Below are 23,098 nucleotides of genomic sequence, written 5' to 3'. Positions count from 1 at the left end.
CCATGGATGGAAGAGCCTGGTAGGCTGCAGTCCATGGGGTTGCAACAAGTCAGACACAACTGAGCAACTTCACTTTCACTTTTCACTTCATGCACTGGAGAAGGAAATGGCGACCCACTCCAGTGTTCTTGCCTGGAGAATCCCAGGGATGGCGGAGCCTGGTGGGCTGCCGTCTATGGGGTTGCACAGAGTCGGACACGACTGAAGTGACTTAGCAGTAGCAGCAGGGAGGCCTGGCATGCTGCGTGCGGTTCATGGGGTTGCAAAGAGTCAGACACAACTGAGCGACTCAAATGAACTGAACTGAACTGAAACATATATATAACTGAAGCACCTTGTTGAACACCTGAAAATAATATAATTTTGTAAGTTAACTATACTTCAATTAAAAAATTAGCCCAAGGAGAGGGGATCATATTCATCCCTAGTTCCTGTACATTAATGGAGCAACTACCAGTGGTTGGGGACTAAACAGGTGTTGGAGACTGACCCTGTCTTCAGTGGCAAAGGCAGAAGAGTCACTGATGATTGCATATATGTGCAAGTGCTGTGACAGAACAAGGTCCCCTTGGGAACAGCAGGGAACACATGTTTGTGACAGCCCTGACTGGGAGGCTATCAAGAGCTATCAGGGAAGGCTCCCAAGAGGAAGTGCCTACTGTGAGGAGGCCTGTGGGCTGAGTAGCAATAAGTCAAGTGGACAGAAGGAGCACAGCGAGCAAGGACAGATGCCCTTTTGGGAAAATGGGAAGTAGCTCTGACAAAATGGATGCCAGATGATGTGGTCTGCTTCATGAAAGACCTTATACTTTCCTTGGAGGCACTGAAGTGAAGGGCGCTAAGTTGAGCGAAGTATCTTGAAGTCATGAAGTCAATACAGGTTTTGAGCTTCGCATAGCATAGTTAAGCTCCAGGTGTGGCAGTCAAACCATTTCACCTCTATAATTTTGTGGTCAACCAGCAGTAACACCCACCTCTTAGGGTTACTTCAAAGACTAAATGGAATTATTTACTTACATCAAGCTGGCAGCAAAGTGCATGTCACCTAATGAACATTTTAATAAACATCAGTTTTCTTTGCCTAGAAAGAAAAAAAAAGCTGGCAGGTCTTTTCTCTCTATACAATCCGCATTGCCCCAAAGCCTCTTCCCTTTCTCCTCCTATAACGCACCCCCACCAAATAATTTTATTTTCCATCAGAGGCCCCCCAAGTCTGCTCTCTGTTTTTCAATACATATGCACAAAATTCAGCCCCTCTCTAGCTAAGTTTTTTGCAGGGCATTGGAGAGAGGGAGACAAAGTGAGTTGGCAACAGACTGTCTTCTAGTTAAGTAATGCATACAGCTGTCTTTTTTAAAAAAGTTACCTAGTATTCCCTCATGTGCCTCTACCAAGATGTATCCCAATTCCCTATCAGTAATGATAACTAAAATGTATTGAGTATATACTATGGACTAGGAACTATTCTAAGTACTATAAGAAACCAGTGGAGTAAATTTTATTAGCTTCATTTTACAAATGGGGCTTCCCTGGTGGCTCAGTGGTAAAGAACCTGCCTGCCAATGCAGGAGATGAGGGTTCGATCCTTGAGTTGGGAAGAGCCCCTAGAGAAGGAAATGGCAACCCACTCCAGTGTTCTTGCCTGGGAAATCCCACGGACAGAGGAGCCTGGGGACTACTGTCCATGGGGTCGCAAAAAGTCAGACACTACTTTAGCGAATGAGCACAAGCAAACTAACTGGAGAGTGAGATAATGTGTCCATGATCACAGAGTAAATTGTGCAGATAGGATTTGAATCCAGGCAATTCTTAACCACAATGCCATATTGCTTCCCTATTGATGTGGTATTTAGGGCTTTCCTATTTTTTTTCTATTACAGATAACGTAGTATTAATCATAGTGAAGTCGCTCAGTCATGTCCGACTCTTTGCAATCCCATGGACAGTAGTCTTCCAGGCTCCTCTGTCCATGGCATTTTCCAGGCAATACTATTGGGGTGGGTTGCCATTTCCTTTTCCAGGGGATCTTCCCAACCCAGGGATTGAACCCGGGTCTCCCGCATTATAGACACACGCTTTACCATCTGAGCCACCAGGGAAGTCCCTAGTATTAATCATACTTGTACATAAAACATTTTTATTGGTCCTTCAGGAAACTATCTTCTATTTCTTTAAAGTTATTGATAGACAAGACTACTTATGAAAATCACTTCCAACTGATTAGCAATCTAGTAGAAATTAGTCATGTGTAGTCATATATATTGATGCTTTTGAACTGTGGTGTTGGAGAAGACTGTTGAGAGTCCCTTGGACTGCAAGGAGATCCAACCAGTCCATTCTGAAGGAGATCAACCCTGGGATTTCTTTGGAAGGAATGATGCTAAAGCTGAAACTCTAGTACTTTGGCCACCTCATGCGAAGAGTTGACTCAGTGGAAAAGACTCTGATGCTGGGAGGGATTGGGGGCAGGAGGAGAAGGGGACGACAGAGGATGAGATGGCTGGATGGCATCACTGACTCGATGGACGTGAGTCTGAGTAAACTCCGGGAGATGGTGATGGACAGGGAGGCCTGGCGTGCTGTGATTCATGGGGTTGCAAAGAGTCGGACATGACTGAGCGACTGAACTGAACTGAGTCATATATATGGGCTTCCCAGGTGGCTCAGTGGTAAAGAATACTCCTACAATGCAGGAGACATGGGTTAGGTCTCTGGGTTAGGAAGATACCCTGGAGAAGGAAATGGCTAGGCATTCTAGCATTCTTGCCTGGGAAATCCCATGGACAGAGGAGCCTGGCAGCTACAGTCCATGGGGTCGCACAAGAGTCAGACACGACTTAGCGACTCAACAACAACAGTCATATATATGTTGACAAAACTTACTCTCAGATCATAATATAAATTCATTTTGAATAGATTTTAGATTATATGTATTTTATTAGACTATATAAATCACATTTCATATACTTCATCTATTTTATTCCAAAACATTCAACTATGTTGAATAATGTTCTTTCTTGCTGAGTGTATCCATTTTCAAAGACATGTACAAACATGGATATAAATTGAATTCATTTTCTCCCTTTCCAATTTGTCTAGACTTACAGATTTCTAAAACTAAGTATGAGAAATATCTATGAACTTCAACATAAAAATATTTTGGATTTGAGTGTTCTGGAATAGAAAAATTTACATGTTTCTATAAATGAAATATGTAAGTACTGAAATGTATAAAGTAAACATGAAGAGCATTCTTTCTGACTAGATGTAAATAGAATATTATGAGGCAGCCAAAATTTATTTGCCCAAGTTTTCTTCCAGGATTTTTCTAAGAACTGGAGAAATAATAGTTTTAATCTATTTGGGTTGCTATAACAAAATGCCACACACGGGGTAGCTTATAAACAACAGGAATTTATTTCTTACAGTTCTGGAGGCTGGAAGTCCAAGATCAGGAGCCAGCATGGTCGAGTTCTGGTGAAGACCCCCTTCCAGGGTGCAGACTATCATCCCTCTCTGCGTCCTTACATGGTGGGAGGTACTAGGAAACCCTGGAAGGCCTCCTTTATAACAGAAATAATCCCATTCATGAAAGTTCCAGCTTCATAACTTAAGCACCTTCCAAAGGTGCCACCTCCTAATTCCATCACCTTAGGGATTTAGGATTTCAACACGTGATGTTAAGGAAACACTAACGTTCAAATCATAGCAAATGCCTAACTTGACAGCAGCTGTCCTCAATTATGGCAAAGTAACTGCCAATGGTAAACTAGATAACTGTGCTGGGAGCTACTGGTACATTCTCCCTGATTCACGCTATCAAATTAAAGGGATGATTTCAACAGCAGCAATGATGAACTGGAGTCTGAAATGTCCTGGGCTCTATGTGCATTCAATAGGACATGGAGTTACTAAGTCTGTGCAGCATTTAGGCTGCTTCTAAAATTTCTGTTCACTCTATGTATCACAGTCTTTTGACATTATAGTTTTTCAGCTATATGCCAATTTGGAGAAAATGATCTGGTTAAGAGCAGGGTTTGGAGAAACCATGATATTCAACTTTTTCTTCCTTAAAAAAAAAAAACAAACCAAACAGAACACTGTGATACTGTACAAAATGATTTGTTAAAACAGAAAGCTCCATAATCTGTTTCCTAGATTTAAGTCTTGGCTCCACTGCTTAGCAGCTATGTCATCTCTATTACTATTCTCTTTTTTTTTTTTTCGGCCGAGCCACATGCTTGCAGGATCTTAATTCCCCATCCAGGAATTAAGTTAATTAACCCTCAATCTCCACAGTGAAAGTACGGAGTCCTAACCACTGGACCACCAGGGAATTCCCACTATTACCTATTGATATGGAGGTTGCATATGCTATGATGATAGCAACACACCTGCCTCATAGATTTGACTAAATAATTTAATACGTGTAAAACACTGGACAAGAGTAAGTGCTTAATGAGTGTAAGGTGCTGTTGCTATTCCATCCTTTAAAAAGAAAGAATAAAAATGTATACCTAGAAGCCACCCTGCAACTTAGTATGCAACCAATCCATAGTTTAGGATTAGAACAGACAGCTTTAAATGGCTTTTTACACAACATACTTTACATCAAACATTTTATTATAGCTCACTGAAAAATAGTAAGAATGGGAAAACCTTGGTTTTATAAGTGAACTAAAAAGTAAACACAGTTATAGGCAAGGGTATTTAGAGAACATTTAATTTTTTTCATTTCACTCTGGCAATGTAATTTCCAACCAATAATGTGCATACGTGTTATAGAAACTGAGGTCTTTGGACAGCAGAGTAATGCATCGTGGGAAACTATAATCATTGCTTTTTACAACTGGGTACGATCCTGTAAAATCTGTGCTGTTGCTGACAAACAACGAAGGAGGAGGAGAGACAGATGGATGAACAGGAGCTCTTCACGGCTGCTGGAGGACAAATCAAAACTGATGTCCTACCAATGGAGGTTTAATGACAGCTACTTTTACCAAGGATTTGGACAAATGTGCAAAATATACTGCAGTTTTTTAAAAAGTGACTTACGGGGCTAAGAAGAAAAAGTAAAAAAGGATGTTATTAAAGGGATATTTTCCTTTTGCCTTATTTTTGTGGACTGATGGCCCCATCTGTGCAAATATATTCACGAGGTAGGTAGAATAATGGCCCCAAATATGTCCATGTTCTAATCCTCCCCCCAACCTGTGAATATTACCTTACATGGCAAAAGTGATTTTGCAGATGTGACTGAATTAAGGATCTTGACATAGGGAGATTATTCTGGATTATCTGGGTGGGCATAATGTAAGCAGAAAGATCCTAATAAGAGCAGGACAGGACAAGAGTCACTGGAGCCTGGAAGACACTATGTTGCTGGCTTTAGTCATAGGAAAGGGGACTTCCCTGGTCCAGTGATTGAGATTCTGTGCTCTTGCTGCAGGATGGGGTTCATCCCCTGGTCAGGGAGCTAACACCCTACAAGCTTCGAGATGCAGCCAAAAGTAAATACATAAATAAAGACATAGGAAGGAATCAGTAGTCAATGAATGCAAGTAGCTTCTAGAAGCTGGAAGAGACAAGGAAGCAGATGCTTGCCTAGAGCCTCCAGAGAGAAATGTAGCCCTTCCCGACAACCAGTAAAACCCATTTCAGATCCCTGACCTGAGGACTGCAAGATAATACATCTGTGTTGTTTTAAGCCACCAAATTTGTGGCACCATGTGAGTATAGCAGGTGGAAACTAAATACATTTACTAATCTGCACCTAACCTGTGGAGACACTAATTTGTAGCCAGTACAAACTGAAGTGACTTCTAGTTAGTCACTCAGTCACGTCCAACTTTTTGCGACCCCACAGACTATAGCCCACAAGGCTCCTCTGTCCGTGGGATTCTCCAGGCAAGAATACTGGAGTGGGTTGCCATTCCCTTCTCCAGGGGATCTTCCCAACCCAGATCTCCTGAACTGCAGGCAGATTCTTTACCATCTGAGCCACCAGGGAAGCCTGGTGCTTCTAGTTCTCTTGGATTAAAACTGGAGTTATCTGTGGAAAAACGATTTCTTTTGGGGCTTGAGCAGGAAAAAACACAAGGTGACTCTAGAGTATCTCAGTGTTAGAAAGTAAAGCAGTGCTGAGAAAGTGTGAGGGCACATGGAAAGGGCACAGGAGCTAAATGAAAGAGCCTGCAATGGCCAAAGCGGGGACAATTAGCACAGCAAAATAATGACAGTGTTGGATTATAACCTCCCAAATAAAATACGTATCCATGAATCTGCAATGAAATAAGCAAATAAATAAATGGCAGAGAATGGACAATTCCACTGGTGAGTTAACATTAGTGTAGGAATGTTTGAGGAGAAATAAAATGTTTACATAGTTCAAATGACCTCCCCCCCAGGTATCTTTTAATTACAAATGGAAAGACAGTTAAGGTTACAATGGAGAAACCAGAAGACACCAGCTATACCAAGGAACCAGGCTAATAGCAGGAATGTGGCAGGCAGAATGCTGAGATGTTCACTCCCTGCCTTTCCCTCCCCACTCTTGGGACACACCGGTCGTAATCTTCCAGGTTGTAAATACCATGGATTTTAATCCTGTGACTAGGCTATATCATGCGACACAACTGACATTAAAAACAGGGAGACTACGGGTTTGCCTGACCTAATCGTATGAGTCTTGTAAATATGGGTCTAGAAGTCAGAGATGCAAAGTGTAAGAGGGATCGTCAGGGAGGGCAATTCTCCTGCTGCCCTTCTAAATGGAGGGGCTGCAGGTGAGAACTTGAGAATGGCTTCCAGGAACTGAGCGAGATTCCTGCTGCCAGTCAGCAGGTAAACCATCCATCCTGGATTCTGCCAACAACCTGAATGAGCTGGAAGAGGACCACCAGCTTCAGATGAGAACGCAGCCCAGCTGACACCTTGGTATTGGCCTTGGGAGACCCTGAGCAGGGAGACCAGCCACAGTCTGCCTGGACCCCCACCCTCCAGATGAGAACTAGGTGCTGTGTTGCGGTGCTAGGTCTGTGGAGCTGTGTCGCAGCAGCAGTACAAAACCTCACAACCAGTCCCAACACAGATCAGCATCACATCCTCCCTCACAGCATGCTCTGAAAGGACACGCCATGTCTCAGATTCCCTCATCTAATCACGAGGAAATATTAGAGAAACTCAGATTGAGACGTTCTACAAAATAATGGACTGGTACTCTTCAAGAGTGTGGAGGTCATGAAAGATAAGGAATATTTGAGTATCTGAGACAGAAAAAGGACATCAGTGGTAAACTGGCAAAAGTCAGAATAAAGTCTGTAGTTTAGTTAACAGAAAAAAATTACAACAGAACATACCCAAAGCTATTTCTCTGTAGAACTCGGCAACCCCATGTAATAGTAAGCAATTCACTTATAGAACTTATTTTTCCAATTGTTAGGTAACATAAAAAGCATTTGCAGTGTGAAATGGTAAGTTATGCTGCTTACTGTTTGCCTTTTAATAATTCTATTTGCCTTTAAGATGGCTTAATTTTGGAAGAATTGGTGTTTTGGGAGACTTGGTATGCTTCAACATTGTAATGACTTTGACGCAGTGGCAGAGATTAATGAAAGCAAATACTATTAGTGGGTGAAATCCGAAAATGAAAAATCGGACAATATAGTACATTGTAGAGGCTTTTGTGGTTGTTGCTTTGATGTTTGCTTTTTACTTTTATTTCAAATTAAGAAGTTAGCATGTAAAAGTATAAATACACAAAATCTTTTCAATAGCTTAAAAGAATTAACATTTTAGACGTTTCCTGAATTTAAGAAACAGAGAGGGAAGCAAAAAAACTAACACACAGTTTGTATGAACAGTTTGATTCATATAAGATGGAAAAAAAAAAAAAAAGATAAATGACCTGCATGGGGTATTTGCCTAAGTTTTCTAAGAATGGTATCATGAATCTCTTTCCTTATAATTTTTTTCTCAGCTTCATTTTAGAAAACTGGACACATGCTATAGAGATTAAGTGATAATTTATCACCTCATCATATTATTGCATGAAGTACTCTGACTTTGCTGCTTATACTTGTAAGTAAGGTAATTCTTCCCTCCTTCCTCCATAGACAGAAACCTAGTGCCTACCATCTAGCTCAAGGCTGGCTTAACGGCCTCCTCTGAGGTCAATGTTAACATCGTCCTGGACAGAGCAACAGGAAGCATCTGTGTATCTTACCACAACTGAGATGATCCACTCTTTCCCCATCTGAAGTCTAAATTCTGTTGGTATTAAATTACTTAATTGCTCTTTCTTTACACATTTAAGACACTTAGATATATAAAACGTCACGGTAATAAGCTCTGAGAAAACTGAAATGATTTATGACTATGTAAATATTTATTTAATTCTTCCCAGCTGGTCAATATTGATTCTTTTCTCCTGTCTATAATTTAAAGGAAACTTGTGTTCGGAAAGCTATTCTGACAAATCTTTTGTTCTTATGTTCCAGAACCATCTATGGTGACAGCAAAACTCAGGGAACAATGTTAGTTAATCAACAGCTGCCAAGTTACCTGGAAGAGCAGATGGTAAAATTGATCCCATCCTAAAAAGTGGGGAAGGGAATACTTGAAGACATTTGCTCAAATATGCTCAAGAGTTTCCACACAAACAGCTTTAATGAAAGCCATATTGTTTTCCTCTTGTATGTTTGTCTTTTACTTTGGATGATTCTCTTAGACTGTATTTTCCATTTTTTAACCTGTCAAGTTTTCAGTATTAACTGACATTAATCATTTAAAAATGGAGTATATAAGGACTTCCATGGTGGTCCAGTGGTTCAGACTGTGCTTCCAATGTAGGTTTGATCCCTGGTCAGGGAAGTAAGATCCCACAAGTCGAGCAGTGTGGCAAAAAAAAAAAAAAAAAGAATGTACAACAGAATATGCCAATAGAAAAAAGTAGAATACTTAACACCACTCCCAGGTTTTTTTTTTAGCGGGACTTTAACATGGTCAAATGGAATACAATGCTCAAAAGTTATCAACATAATTAGAATTGTTCAGATATTTTACTAATCATCTTGGACTCTTGTATTGAGATTGACGACAGTAAGTCCAACACAAGCTTTCTTGGAACTTTTCTCACTTAACCTATCTAAAAGTCATATGTTAATTATCTTATTAGTCTCAAAGAGATTGTACTGTTTAAAAATTCAAAATTTCAAAGTAGTTCAATAAATATTTATGGTGCATATTTTGTGCTAGGCACTATTCTACATTCTAAGTCAACAAAACAGATCAAGAGAGGGGAAAAAAAAAAAAGACAAAACAGCTAGCCTTCAAGGAGTTTATATTTTTAAAACCAGAATCTGGGGTTTCCCTGGGGGTCCAGTGGTTAAGACTCTGTGCTTCCAATGCAAGGGGTGAAGGTTCAATCCCTGGTCAGGGAACTAAGATAGTTCTGCCGGGCAAGGGGTGGAGGGGAATAAAAAAAAGTAAAACTAGGATCTGTATATAAATAAAACATCCCAGAGCAATAATCTTTACTTTTCTTGTCAGCCACTTGAGGGCAGGGATGCCATTTCCCCATATCTTAACCACAGTGCCTAGCACACTAGAAATGACTCATAGGTACTCCTTGAATAATTAAATAGCAGATTTTTCTTTTTTTGCTCAAGTATAAATAATTGCCTTCTTCATTGCCTGTTACATCTGTTCAAACTGTTTGCCTTGGCTTTCAAGATCCTCTTAACTGAGCCCTTCCCCTACTACTTCCTTTTCCTCTATCTTTCCCAACACACCTTCTGTTGAGACATGCTCACTCCTGCTTTGGCAAATGTTATTTCTTTCCTCTGTCCAGGTAAATAAAAATTTTCTCCATTTAGATTCAACAAACACTGATTTAGTATCTTCTACGTGCCAGGACTGTGGTAGAGCTGTCCACAGTTCTCCTTAAATCTACACAAGCACTCCCATTGGTTTTTAGAAGGCGTGGGAGAGGCTCCGAGTTCTGAGAGCAGCCTGAGGTCCCTGGGCTACTCAGTTGGGTGGATCCCCCACAATAGACCAAGGCAGCCTCCTCTTCTTGCTCTGCCCCTGCCATTCCCTACTAGAAGCTCTTATTTGTTCTCCAAGGGCTTCCTGGATATTATCTTCCTCTGCAACTAGATCCTAAGTTCACAACTGTGAATTATATCAGTATCTTCTTTTACTTCCCTGCAGAACCTAACCAAGTACCATGCCCACTGAGCGTGCAGTAAATAAGCCACTAACCGAGAAGGTTAACCAAATCTGGCTGTCTCTTACTTTTGACTGTTAGGAGTCAACCTTTGCAATAAATCCCATCTTTTGAATCAAGTTCTATACAGTCAAAACCTGCTGTGTGGAAAAAAAAAAAAACACTTCCTTTCAGTCATAAACACCTCATTTGAGATTCAAGTTATCTTTGACTTATAGGTAAACAATTTAATGTTCAGCTGATCTAATTCTTCATTGACTTGAATCACAAGCCTGTTGATTTTTCTCAGCAAAGGAAACCTAGTGTTCCCAGGTCGTCTTTCATTCTTCCGACCACACTCCTTGGTGTCGTTGAGGTATGGCAAGCAAAACTGCATGGCTAAACTGTATTTTGATGAGATAACCTATCCAGGGTCAGACGTTATAATCAGCCAACAAATCTACCACAGAGGTGCCTAGCTTGGCCAGAGATGGGGGGTGGGAATCGGGAGTGGGGTAGGGAACTTAAAATATTTTTAAGCCCAGTGGTCTCCAAGTTCTTCTCAACCAGGTCAGTTCAAACCCTTATCCTGTGCTAAGACTATAAAGCTAATGAGGATGGGGACTGGTTTGCTCACTATTTAACTACTGCAGGACACTACAAATGTCAGCCTCATAAGATACACCAGTATCTCTTCAATTTTTTGTCCCTAATCCACCATAAAAATATATATACATGCATCTGTAACTGAAGAGAATATTTTTGTGAAATAATACATCAACCGCCACAATGACTTTGGATATTTTCTCTTCTATATCACTATTCTCTCCAGTAGGTCATAAGCTGCCAAACTGATTTCTTAAGTTCCCTCTTGTAAACACTCCATGCCACAAGGTTGAGGTGAGGTCTCTCGCCACTGTATCATGCAATACCCTGAACAAGACGACTTGTCATCATTACAAAAATTTTTCTTATTTATTTTTAGCTGTGCTGGGTTTTAGTTGCAGCTTTTGAGATCTTCACTGTGGCATGCAGACTCTTAGCTGTGGCATGTGGGTTCTAGTTCCCTGACCAGGGATGGATCTTGGGTCCCCTGCATTGAGAGCACAGAGTCTTACCCACTGGACCACCAGGGAAGTCCCCCGTCGTCATTTTCTGTTAAGAGTCAAGTGCCAGGGAAATGCATAGCTGTTTGGAACATGGCTAAGTGAATAAACACTTGTGGTTTTGTGTTGGTTGAGCCTCTTGTGAAAATATACAGTTCGATCATATTTTTTAAAAATAATTTTGTCAAAAGCAGTAATAACTAGTCAAAAAGAGAAACCTCACACAAATCATGCAAGAAAATAGTAAATACATAAGTGAAAATAAAGTGAAAATTGCTCAGTCCTGTCTGACCCTGTGACCCCATGGACTGTAGCCCACTAGGCTCTCCTGTCCATGGAATTTTCCAGGCAAGAATACTGGAGTGGGTAGCCATTCCCTTCTCCAGGGGATCTTCCTAACCCAGGGATGGAACCAAGGTCTCCCGCATGCAAGCAGATTATTTACCATCTGAGCTACTGGGGAAATTATGTAAGTAGGGTTCATTCGGTATTTGTTCTTCAATACTTTAGGAATTGCTTCTAGAGCAACATCCTCTTTTACAGTTTTCTAATTAAAATCCTACCTTAATTCCAGGCACTTTCTATGAATTCAGGGACAAAATGGGAATGGACAGTTGTGGAGTGGCTGTTACATGTCATACAGTATAGTTTATATGGTCTATCTATCATCTTATTCAATCATGTTGAGAATGAGGGCACTGTGGTTTGAGGGGCTGGGGAAACTTAGTTTGTACAGCTAGTAAATAAATATTAGCTTTGGGAGTCACACATGGTTTTCTGAAACTCCCCCATTTGTCTACTATTTAACACTGTAGGTACATTTTAAACAATGAAGTAGTACCTGCCCTATTAAACATTTCATTGGAAATATGTGTCAAACACCTATTTTTTGTGTGTGTGGGGTGACTTCTTTTGAAGATATTTCATAAACCTTTCCATGCCTTCTTGTCAGAGAAGTCTTCTTCAAGATCTCATGTTGAAATTTAAATGCATGCATCTCTCTCTCTCTCTTTAGAATGTGCTTCCCTGGTGGCTCAGATGGTAAAGCAACTGCCTCCAATGCGGGAGGCCCAGGTTCGATCCCTGGGTTGGGAAGATCTCCTGGAGAAGAGAATGGCTACCCACTCCAGTATTCTTGCCTGGAGAATTCCATGGACAGAGGAACCTGGTGGGCTATGGTCCATGGCCTTGCTAAGAGCTGGACACGACTGAGAAACTAACACTTTCTCTTTAGAACAGCTAATGAAAAGGTGTAAACTGGTTACATTATTTCTCTTCTGTATTCTGTATGGACTCTTCTGTATTTCATTTTATAGTTTTTAAGACCCTGAATGAGTCTGAAGGACACCCAGATCTCAGCTAACCTTAAAATTCTTTGCTGCAGACTACCAACTATCTGGGTATTTAGAAAAAAGAGTCAACTGATTGTTTTTGTACGTATTGTGGTGTAGATATTTGTATGCCATAATCACAGTTGTTGTATTTTTCTGTACTGAGTTAATTCAACTTGTGACTAGTGCTGCTAAGTCCACTGTCTTGGTAATGTTTAAAAACAAAACACAAACAAAACAGCACTCCCTGACCTTGGGCTGAGCTGCCTGTAAGATGTTTATTGGCAAGTAACCAGAGAACAGCTGACCTTCACATGGCACTAAGACTCTGCCTTATGCATTATGCCCTGTAATCCTCAACAACAATACAATGAGGTAGGTACTATTATTATCCCTGAGAGACTAAGTAGCTTGCCCAGGGTCATACTACCAAGGAAAATGGTGGAGCCAAGTTTCTAAACCAGATAGCTTGGACTGGAGACTAACCTCTTAAACTACTTCAGCTCCTCCTGCACAAAAGAACACACATCAGGGGGAAAAGAAGTTCTGGAAAACAACTAAAGGCACTAGAGTAAGAATACAGTACACTCAGATTGGCACCGGAAGGCTTCAGAAAGAAGACTGTGAGCAAAGCATCAGGGCAGAGTGGGACTTAATTGGCAGAGCTGAGAACAGAGGCATCATGACGGGAATCGGCAGGGCTTGCTCTGTGGGGTAAAACAGCATCAGGCCAATAGCAGGAGACTAGGTTATGTAATTTCTAGCAAAATTTTACCTACGTCTATGCCTTCATTTCTTTTTCTGGTTTTCCTTAAGAAGAAAACAAAATGCAAATAACTACTATAGGACCATACAGCACTCAGGCATAAAGTAGAAACGTCAGTGTATACAGACAAACAGCACAATTTTGATTGACTGAAGCCATTTCTTCTTACTGGTGTACTACACCTGGCCTCATCATTTTATAGTTTCCAAAATCTCCTTTACCTGAATTTAGATCAAGCTGTTTAAATTGTGTTAATGGTTATTCCTTACTTTAATTGAATGAGAGGATTTCCCACCACCCCCCTTCCCCATCCTTACTTGAATTCTGGCACCCTGTAACAAATATATGGCAAAGATATTACAGCAGAGGAAGTCCAAACTTATTAATGGATTGTGTTGCAGAGTATCACTATAAATTAGCTATTTGGAACCTGGGATTAATTTTCCCACGGAAATAGTAGTTAAGTTCCTAGTGGGTCTACAAAGCTTGCTTAACCAGGAACGTACCAGAAAGTCACCTTTGTGTTGATCTCTGCCTATTATTCTGAGGAGTCCATGGATTTCTCTTCTTATTACAATGTTTTAACTAATAATCACCTTTGGGACACAGTTTTCTCATTAAAAGTTTTAGAAAAAGTTGACTATCACTTACAATTTTGCTCAAATCCAACCTTTGATACTACTTTGGGGGGTGTTTGTTTCCACTAAGTGAAAAGTATCAGTCGCTCAGTTGTGTCCCACTCTTTGCGACCCCATGGACTGCAGCCCTCCAGGCTTAGGCTCAGGCTCCTCTGTCCATGGAGTTATCCAGGCAAGGAATACTGGAGTGGGAAGCCATTCCCTTCTCCAGATCTTCCCGACCCACAGAGGAACCTGGATCCTCTGCACTGCAGGCAGATTCGTTACTGTCTGAGCCACAAGGGAAGCCCCTTCTTTCTACTAACCATTACTTAAAACACAGCTTCAGTTGGAAAGGTGTTTTCCTCAGTCTAAGAAGGGAGTATCAGACCACCTGACCTGCCTCCTGAGAAATCTGTATGCAGGTCAAGAAGCAACAGTTAGAACTGGACATGGAATAACAGACTGGTTCCAAATCAGGAAAGGAGTACCTCAAGGCTGTATACTGTCACCCTGCTTATTTAAATTATATGCAGAGTACATCATGAGAAATGCTGGGCTGGATGAAGCACAAGCTGGAATCAAAATATACAGATGACACCACCTTTATGGAAGAAAGTGAAGAACTAAAGCGCCTCTTGATGAAAGTGAAAGAGGAGAGTTAAAAAGTTGGCTTAAAACTCAACATTCAGAAAATGAAGATCATGGCAGCCAGTCCCATCACTTTATGGCAAATAGATGGGGAAACAATGGAAACAGTGAGAGACTTTATTTTGGGGGGCTCAAAAATCACTGCAGATGACTGCAGCCATGAAATTAAAAGATGCTTGCTCCTTGGAAGAAAAGTTATGACCAACCTAAACAGCATATTCAAAAGCAGAGATATTACTTTGCCAACAAAGTTCCGTCTAGTCTAAGGTATTGTTTTCCCAGTAGTCATGTGTGGATGTGAGAGTTGGACCATAAAGAAAGCTGAGTGGCAAAGAATTGATGCTTTTGAACTGTGGTGTTGGAGAAGACTCTTGAGTCCCTTGGATGGCAAGAAGATCCAACCAGTCCATCCTAAAGGAGATCAGTCCTGAATATTCATTGGAAGGACTGATGCTGAAGCTCCAATACTTTGGCCACCTGATGTGAAGAACTGACTCATTCGAAAAGACCTTGATGCTGGGAAAGACTGAAGATGGGAGAAAGGGACGAGAGAGGATGAGATGGTTGGATGGCATCACCGACTCAATGGACATGAGTTTGAGCAAGTTCTAGGAGTCGGTGAGGGACAGGCAAGCCTGACATGCTGCAGTCCGTGGGGTTGCAAAGAGTCTGACACAACTGAGCAACTCAAGGTCGGGGTCAAAAGAAATGGCCAGAGACTGCCAAGGCTGAAGTGATGTCACATTCTTTGCCTGCAGTGTGACAAGAAGGCAGTGATATGGCATCGGGGACATGTCCTGTCCCTGCTGCTGCAGGTGACTATCTGCCTCCTGGAGAGTATCTTCTATCCCTTATGGGGATTGGAAAAAAAGACATTTCTGGCTTGGTATCAGGTAGCTGTTTCCAGGATTCAATGCCCTTGGGTAGGTGTCAGAACTTGGAGATTACCTGATCGTGTGTGCTTTGACTGTAGTTTAATCTCTAATATAGAAATTTCACATTCAAATAACCTAAAGCTAGAATGAGGATATCTCCCAAATACAATGCTTGTCTTAAGGATGTTTTCGTCAGGGCATAAAAACCACAAGAAAACTAAAATCTTTGTTTTAGATAGAAACATTACCAACAAATGTTTCCAAAACAGAAATGCTTAAAGTAAAAAAAAAAAAAAAGTACATTTATGGCCACCATAATAGTGAGGCAGGAGACAGTGGGCCTCTAGGCTGGACAGCTGGTATTTGTCAAGTGGAATAAAATCCAAGCTTTTATTCTCACCCAGATACTCCAAGGACAAAGCTAGTGGTAAAAGCTGAGCTCTGCTAGAGCAGAGAGATAAGTACCCGCTCCTGAGGTCAAGGAAAGCCTCCCTGTATGCACATGTGCAGGAAGGCTTGTGGGAGGTCCACCCATAGTAAGTGTGGACATGCACTCTTAGGCCTCTAGAGTGCGATCCAGCTTAGCAAAAATGCACATGTATCTTGAGGAGGACCCACGGATCAGTCAGGTGTGAAGAAAGAAACAAGGTAACTGGCCAAGGGTAAACAAAGACCTGGAAGGACTGCCCTATAGAAGTGATCTACATCGCCTCCATACCGCACTGCTCTGCACTCAGAACGCCCGCGCTCCTCTCCCGGTGTGCATCTCTGCCTAGTTGCTGACTTACCGTACTCCTCCTCTCTAGAGAGGATGCCCATACCCTTTCTCTCTGGGTGTACATCTCTGCCCTGCTTCTGAGTTGGACAAACAAACTGTTTTCCTGTGAGATCTCCCACACATTGTGCGGTGTCTCTAATTATAAACTAATTATAAACTTCGTACCTGTTTCTATAGTTTTTGCCTCCTTGAAACATTCTTGCTTTCAAACAGGGGCAAGAGCCAGGGCCCTTCTGCTTCTAGCTCCAGTGATCTAGTGGCTAGGACTCTTGGTTTTCATCCAGGTGACCCAGATTTAATTCCTGGGCAGGGAACTAAGATCTCTCCTCAGGACTGCTCACTGCTCTTTCTCTGACATCAACAGTATGATTTTCGAAAACTTTTAGGCTCTGAACACACCCCACTTCTTTTTACCTCTTTGGAAATCTTCACACTAGGGACCTCTTGATATGACTTCAGAGTTTGCCTTTAGAAATGTTAAGAAAAACATTTCTGTGATTAGGGAAGGTTTATAATCACACCCTGACTTCTCCCAAAACCCCCCACTAAATCTGTATAATAACGTCTGATGTCACTGGTGATTCTGTCAGCACACATTCGATGGCTTTATTGCTTACAGACATCTAATACATTAAACATGCATAAATCTTTCACTTTAAATCCACACAATCTGTGAGTCTAGGTGGTATTTTCTTTTTTGCGGCTGCACCCTGTGGCTTTTGGGATCTTAGATTCCAGACAAGGGATTGAACCCGGGCCCTTTGCAGCAAAAAGTATGGGAGTCCTAACCATTGGACTGCCAGGGAAGTCCCTAGGTCGTATTTTCATAACTTCACTAGTGTTCACAATAAGGTGGTTAATTTTTGAAAAATTAAATGCACTGATACCAAAAGGCAGATCAATTAAAATTTCTAATAATAGTAAAAATATTAAGGCAATCATTTCTTATTTCAGCTAACGGCTAAACAAGCTACTTGTGAAATTAAGGCACTCCTTTAAAGATCACATAGGTAAACTTTGGCATTCATGGTTCCAGGTCACTTCATCCATTGTTTAGATTTTTCAGAAAGTACAATTTTACAACCATAAATAACATTTCTAATTACACTAGTGCTCCACATATACTGTGCACTTTTAGGATCAGGAAGGAAATCTCTCTTAAACAGTGTTTCAGCTGACACATATACATATCTATCTATCTATCTATCTATATATATACGTATTCCTCAAAACAATGGATAGACATAGGAACTAGACTTCACAAGGGTGAAACAAGCCACTGGCTGCCACTAGTGAATGAAAAGGGGGTCTAACTGCTGGCTACTCTGTTTTTGGCAAAGAGTAAATGGCAGAAGGGCTTCCCAGGTGGCTCAGTGGTAAGAATATGCCTGTCAATGCAGGAGCCGCAGGTTCGATCCCTGGGTTGGGAAGAGCCCCTAGAGAAGGAAGTGGCACCCCAGTCCAGTATTCTTGCCTGGGAAACCCTACAGACAGGGAAGCCTGGAAGGCTACAAAGGCTACAGTCCATGGTGTCCCAGAAGAGTTGGACACAACTCAGTGACTCAATTACAAACAAATGGCGGAAACAGCATTTCCAGATAAAAAGTACAGAGCAGTGGTGGCACCTCAGCAACTATACAGCAAAAGGACTTGGAATCTTTGGAAAGCCCAAGAAGATCTACACTCCTTGAAAGTGAAGGAAATTAGCCCAACAGTATTTAAAAGAAGAAAGAAGGGGAAAGGAATAGGAGGAGAGGAGGAAGGAAAGAAAAATAGTATTTTTTTGGAGCTGTTAGGGGAATGAAACCAGAGCGCATAGATAAAAGTGTACAGCATACACTGACATGAATGTCAATGTATGGCAAAACCACTACAATGTAAAGTAAGTAGCCTCCAATGAAAATAAATAAACTTAAAAAAAAAAAAAAAGCATCCAGCAAAGTTACAAGATATATTAGGTGCACAGTTCAGTTCAGTCGTTCAATCGTGTCAACTCTTTGTGACCCCATGGACTGCAGCATGCCAGGCCTCCCTGTCCATCGCCAACTCCAGGAGTTTACTCAAACTCATGTCCATTGACTCGGTGATGCCATCCAACCATCTCATCCTCTGTCATCCCCTTCTCCTCGCACCTTCAATCTTTCCCAGCATCAAGGTCTTTTCCAAAGAGTCAGTTTTTTGCATCAGGTGGCCAAAGTATTCGAGCTTCAGCTTCAGCATCAGTCCTTCCAATGAATATTCAGGACTGATTTCCTTTAGGATGGACTGGCTGGATCTCCTTGCAGTCCAAGGGACTCTCAAGAATCTTCTTCAGCACCACATTTCAAAAGCATCAATTCTTCGCCACTCAGCTTTCTTTATGGTCCAAATCTCACACTCATGACTACTGGAAAAACAATACCTTTGACTAGACAGACCTTTGTTGGCAAAGTAATGTCTCTGCTTTTGAATATGCTGTCTTTAATAGGTGGGTCATAACTTTTCTTCCAAGGAGCAAGCATCTTTTAATTTCATGGCTGCAGTTACCATCTGCAGTGATTTTGGAGCCCCCCAAAATAAAGTCTCTGTTTCCACTGTTTCCCCATCTATTTGCTATGAAGTGATGGGACCAGATGCCATGATCTTCATTTTCTGAATGTTGAGCTTTAAGTGAACTTTTTCACTCTCCTCTTTCACTTTCATCAAGAGGCTCTTTAGCTCTTCCTCACTTTCTGCCTGCCATAAGGGTGGCGTCATCTGCATATCTGAGGTTATTGCTATTTCTCCCGGCAATCTTGATTCCAGCTTGTGCTTCATCCAGCCCAGGATTTCTCATGACGTACTCTGCATATAAGTTAAATATGCAGGGTGACAGTATACAGCCTTGACGTACTCCTTTCCCGATTTGGAACCAGTCTGTTGTTTCATGTCCAGTTCTAACTGTTGCTTCTTGACCTGCATATAGATTTCTCAAGAAGCAGGTGCTTAATGTTAGCCAAATTTGAGTACTAGGAATTTTACCTGGCAAAATCGGGTTATTTAAGGTTAACTATGTCAGTAGTTTTGTTAGCACCTGTAGTTTCTAGGAATTAAGAGATATAACACCTGAAATGAGTTCAGCTATCAGTAGAAGCCAACACTGACCAATCAAATTCACCCATGTTGCAATTGTAGCAGGATTTCTTTTTTGTTTGGGCTGTAATTCCCTCAGACTAGGCTATTTAGCTCAGCTGATGGAAAAACTTGATGGATCACAGCCCTGTACAAGTCAAACTTTACAAAGAGAAAGACACTGAAATGGTACCATATTTGCACCAGGTTATGCACATGAAAAGGCAGAGGAACCAGATTGCCAACATCCGCTGGATCATGGAAAAGCAAGAGAGTTCCAGAAAAACATCTATTTCTGCTTTATTGACTATGCCAAAGCCTTTGACTGTGTGGATCACAATAAACTGTGGAAAATTCTGAAAGAGATGGGAATACCAGACCACCTGACCTGCCTCTTGAGAAATCTGTATGCAGGTCAGGAAGCAACAGTTAGAACTGGACATGCAACAACAGACTGGTTCCAAACAGGAAAAGGAGTACGTCAAGGCTGTATACTGTCACTCTGCTTATTTAACTTCTATGCAGAGTACATCATGAGAAACGCTGGAATGGAAGAAACACAAGCTGGAATCAAGATTGCTGGGAGAAATATCAATAACCTCAGATTTGCAGATGACATCACCCTTATGGCAGAAAGTGAAGAGGAACTCAAAGCCTCTTGATGAAAGTGAAAGAGGAGAGTGGAAAAAGTTGGCTTAAAGCTCAACATTCAGAAAATGAAGATCATGGCATATGGTCCCATCACTCCATGGGAAATAGATGGGGAAACTGTCAGACTTTATTTTTTTGGGCTCCAAAATCACTGCAGATGGTGACTGCAGCCATGAAATTAAAAGACGGTTACTCCTTGGAAGAAAAGTTATGACCAACCTAGATAGCATATTCAAAAGCAGAGACATTACTTTGCCGACTAAGGTCCGTCTAGTCAAGGCTATGGTTTTTCCTGTGGTCATGTATGGATGTGAGAGTTGGACTGTGAAGATAGCTGAGCGCCGAGGAATTGATGCTTTTGAACTGTGGTGTTGGAGAAGACTCTTGAGAATCCCTTGAACTGCAAGGAGATCTAACCAGTCCATTCTGAAGGAGATCAACCCTAGGATTTCTTTGGAAGGAATGATGCTAAAGCTGAAACTCCAGTACTTTGGCCACCTCATGCAAAGTGTTGACTCATTGGAAAAGACTCTGATGTTGGGAGGGATTGGGGGCAGGAGAAGGGGACGACAGAGGATGAGATGGCTGGATGGCATCACTGACTCGATGGACGTGAGTCTGAGTGAACTCCGGGAGTTGGTGATGGACAGGGAGGCCTGGCGTGCTGTGATTCATGGGGTCGCAAAGAGTCAGACACGACTGAGCAACTGAACTGAAGTGATGCACATACCCCTATCCCCAGACAGGTATCACTCAAAAAAGCCTGCTGGTCACAAGAGGGACTACATAAAAGGGTGCAGTCAGCTTACATCAAACACATCTTAATGTCTTGAAAAATTCAAAGTATTTTTATAAAGTCATGTCACACATAAGAAACAAGTTACTCAAAATCATATTTTTCAACTCCGCTAGATTTCATTAAGGGAACAGATTTCCTTGTTATGACCGAAGTGTTTGATTTCTAAACAGTGAAAAAGAAAAAAAAAATTGTAACCAGAACACAACTTTAAAACTGAGGCTTCTGAGATGCTAAGAATCAGTTAATTTTACTTTAATTACCTCAGATTTTTCTAGCAAATAGTAAGGAAAAAACCCCAGAAAAAAACCAAGACTATTCAGGTACTGTATTCAACCTGAGATAATAAAGATTCGAGTGAGAATGAAAATAATTAATATCTGTTATATGCATTATCTGAACTCACTTTAGCATTATGGGAATTTTGACATTTGAAAGCTCAAAAAAATAAACAGTTTAAGGTGAGTCATCAGTTATTTCTACATGCTTTTTAGTCAATTTTAAATTAAAGGAATTAAATATTCTACTGATACAAGGCACTGATATTACAAATTCATTTCCACTATGTCAGGCAATCTGCATCAGAAAAATAACTTTTAGTACAAGATTCATCACTCCCTGTAGAAATACAAAAAGATCTTTTGTTCATTTTCTAGTATTCTTCTCTTTCTTTACAAAAATAGCAAAATATCTCTGCGATTTGCTCTCCTCCAGTAAGATTTCTATGGCATTGTTGCAAGAGAGCAGCATCCTTCTGCCCCTCATCTCTCTGTTACTTCAGCTTTCATCTCCCTATCCTGGGTAACTTTGATCCCCTCTATCTACTAACCTTTTGCTCATTTAAGAAAAGCTGATTCATGACATCCATTGTAATATATTAAAAGTAACTCATAGCTTGGCAACACATTGGAAGTTCTGAACATTTCAACTCTAACAAAAGCAGACATACTCATTCTCAATTCTGTGCCACAGAAAGTGGTCAGCAACATGTGCAATGCACCAAAAATCTAAATTTTAAAGGATATAAACTAAACAACAACAACAAAAATTAAATGCCTGGATATAATTCTAAGTAAGCAACTTTACTTAAAGAAAATCTAAATCTGTCTTTATAGCCTATTTGCAGTTTCCCAGTAATCTTTCTTCACAAGCAGACCATAAGAGCGTTAGGATTATTTCTAGAAACATGGTCAGTTATACTTGAGTTGTATTTAACCCCCCAGTGGATCTCTGTCTTAATTTGCACTGTGAAAAATAAACAGCTGTATCTTGCCTTTCTGGAGAGTCAAGAGGTTTTATTTAGATTGCTTTGGGAAAAGGAGACAAAAGACATCCCTTTAAAACTGTCTTCAGCAATCTCAGTTTGGAAGGGAATATATAGCACAAATTTATATATAAAAGGAAAGAAATATCTCTATACACAAAAACGTATAAATAAGCAGACAAATAAAGTGGCTAGGAAATCTCTTGAAGTTCAAATTTATAAACTGACCATCAAACCCAGAACTTAGATCTGTAATGGAAAAAAAAATCATTATTAGGCTGAAAAAAAATTCAAATACCGCTATCACGAACATGGAAAAAAATTAAATAGAAAACAGAAATCAATAATCACCGGAAAACCTGTGTCTTGTAAAGATTTCTTTCCATCAGAAGATGCAGAAACATTTTCCCCCCGGAGTAAACGCAAACGTTTCTGAGGCACCCCCAGTTTCTTCCCCGCTTTCTCCCCCAGGCGCCGGTGGAGACGGCCGGTGGAGACTTTTTTCCAGAGATGAGAAGTAGAAATTTGTACTTTATCGGGAGCGGGTGCACTTTTCCCCCTGGCCCCCCTTTGCTCTGCCTCCAAGATGGTAGGAAAGTTGTCGTTTCGGAGGGCAGAGGAGCGGCTCTCTGGTGTTATGTCCTCGCAGTGCCTGTAGTGGTGCTGTAGGAGGCTGCTGCCTCTTCTTGTGCAGCCCCGGCAGCCCTGCCTTCTTGGCTGGAGAGTATATTCAGGGATTTCCCCTTAATAATCACCGACCCTGGGAGCACTTTTTAGTTTCCAAAATAAAAATATGATCCTCACCCCTCTTGCTTGACAGGGAAAGGCTCTCGCCGGAGCCCAGGGGGGAGCAGTAGCAGCGGCAGCCGAGCTTCCTAGTCCATTGCCAGCGCCTCTCACTCTGATCTGTCAGCCCAGCCGAGGGAAAAGGGGGGAAGGAGAAAAAAAAAAAAAAGCAGCTGAAAG

The 23,098-nt window shown here is 41.2% G+C and overlaps 1 protein-coding gene, 1 long non-coding RNA gene and 1 other non-coding gene across 8 annotated transcripts in view; 2 read left to right on the top strand and 1 right to left on the bottom strand.

Annotated features, from left to right (window-relative positions):
* LOC121818517 (uncharacterized) overlaps nt 1-23,098 on the bottom strand; it is a 29,712-nt gene that overhangs the window by 6,000 nt on the left and 614 nt on the right. The window contains exon 2 of the long non-coding RNA XR_009599409.1: nt 1-23,038. This exon is cut by the window's left edge and continues 6,000 nt beyond it. This is a non-coding gene — a long non-coding RNA (uncharacterized LOC121818517). The remainder of the gene's footprint in view (nt 23,039-23,098) is intronic.
* Nucleotides 12,337-12,408, top strand: TRNAW-CCA (transfer RNA tryptophan (anticodon CCA)). Its single transcript has one exon. It is a non-coding gene; the product is annotated as a tRNA-Trp (tRNA).
* The window catches only part of INO80D (INO80 complex subunit D), a 68,303-nt gene continuing 67,916 nt past the window's right edge, over nt 22,712-23,098 (top strand). For all 6 annotated transcript variants that reach the window (XM_042244079.1, XM_060410284.1, XM_042244077.1 and 3 more), the window contains exon 1: nt 22,712-23,098. The gene's annotated coding sequence lies outside the window, so the exon portion shown is untranslated.

Source organism: Ovis aries, chromosome 2 (genome assembly GCF_016772045.2).
Source record: "Ovis aries strain OAR_USU_Benz2616 breed Rambouillet chromosome 2, ARS-UI_Ramb_v3.0, whole genome shotgun sequence".
Classification (NCBI taxonomy): domain Eukaryota; kingdom Metazoa; phylum Chordata; class Mammalia; order Artiodactyla; family Bovidae; genus Ovis; species Ovis aries.
The sequence above is the reverse complement of the archived record's forward strand: the minus strand, read 5'-3'. Positions and strand labels throughout refer to the sequence as shown.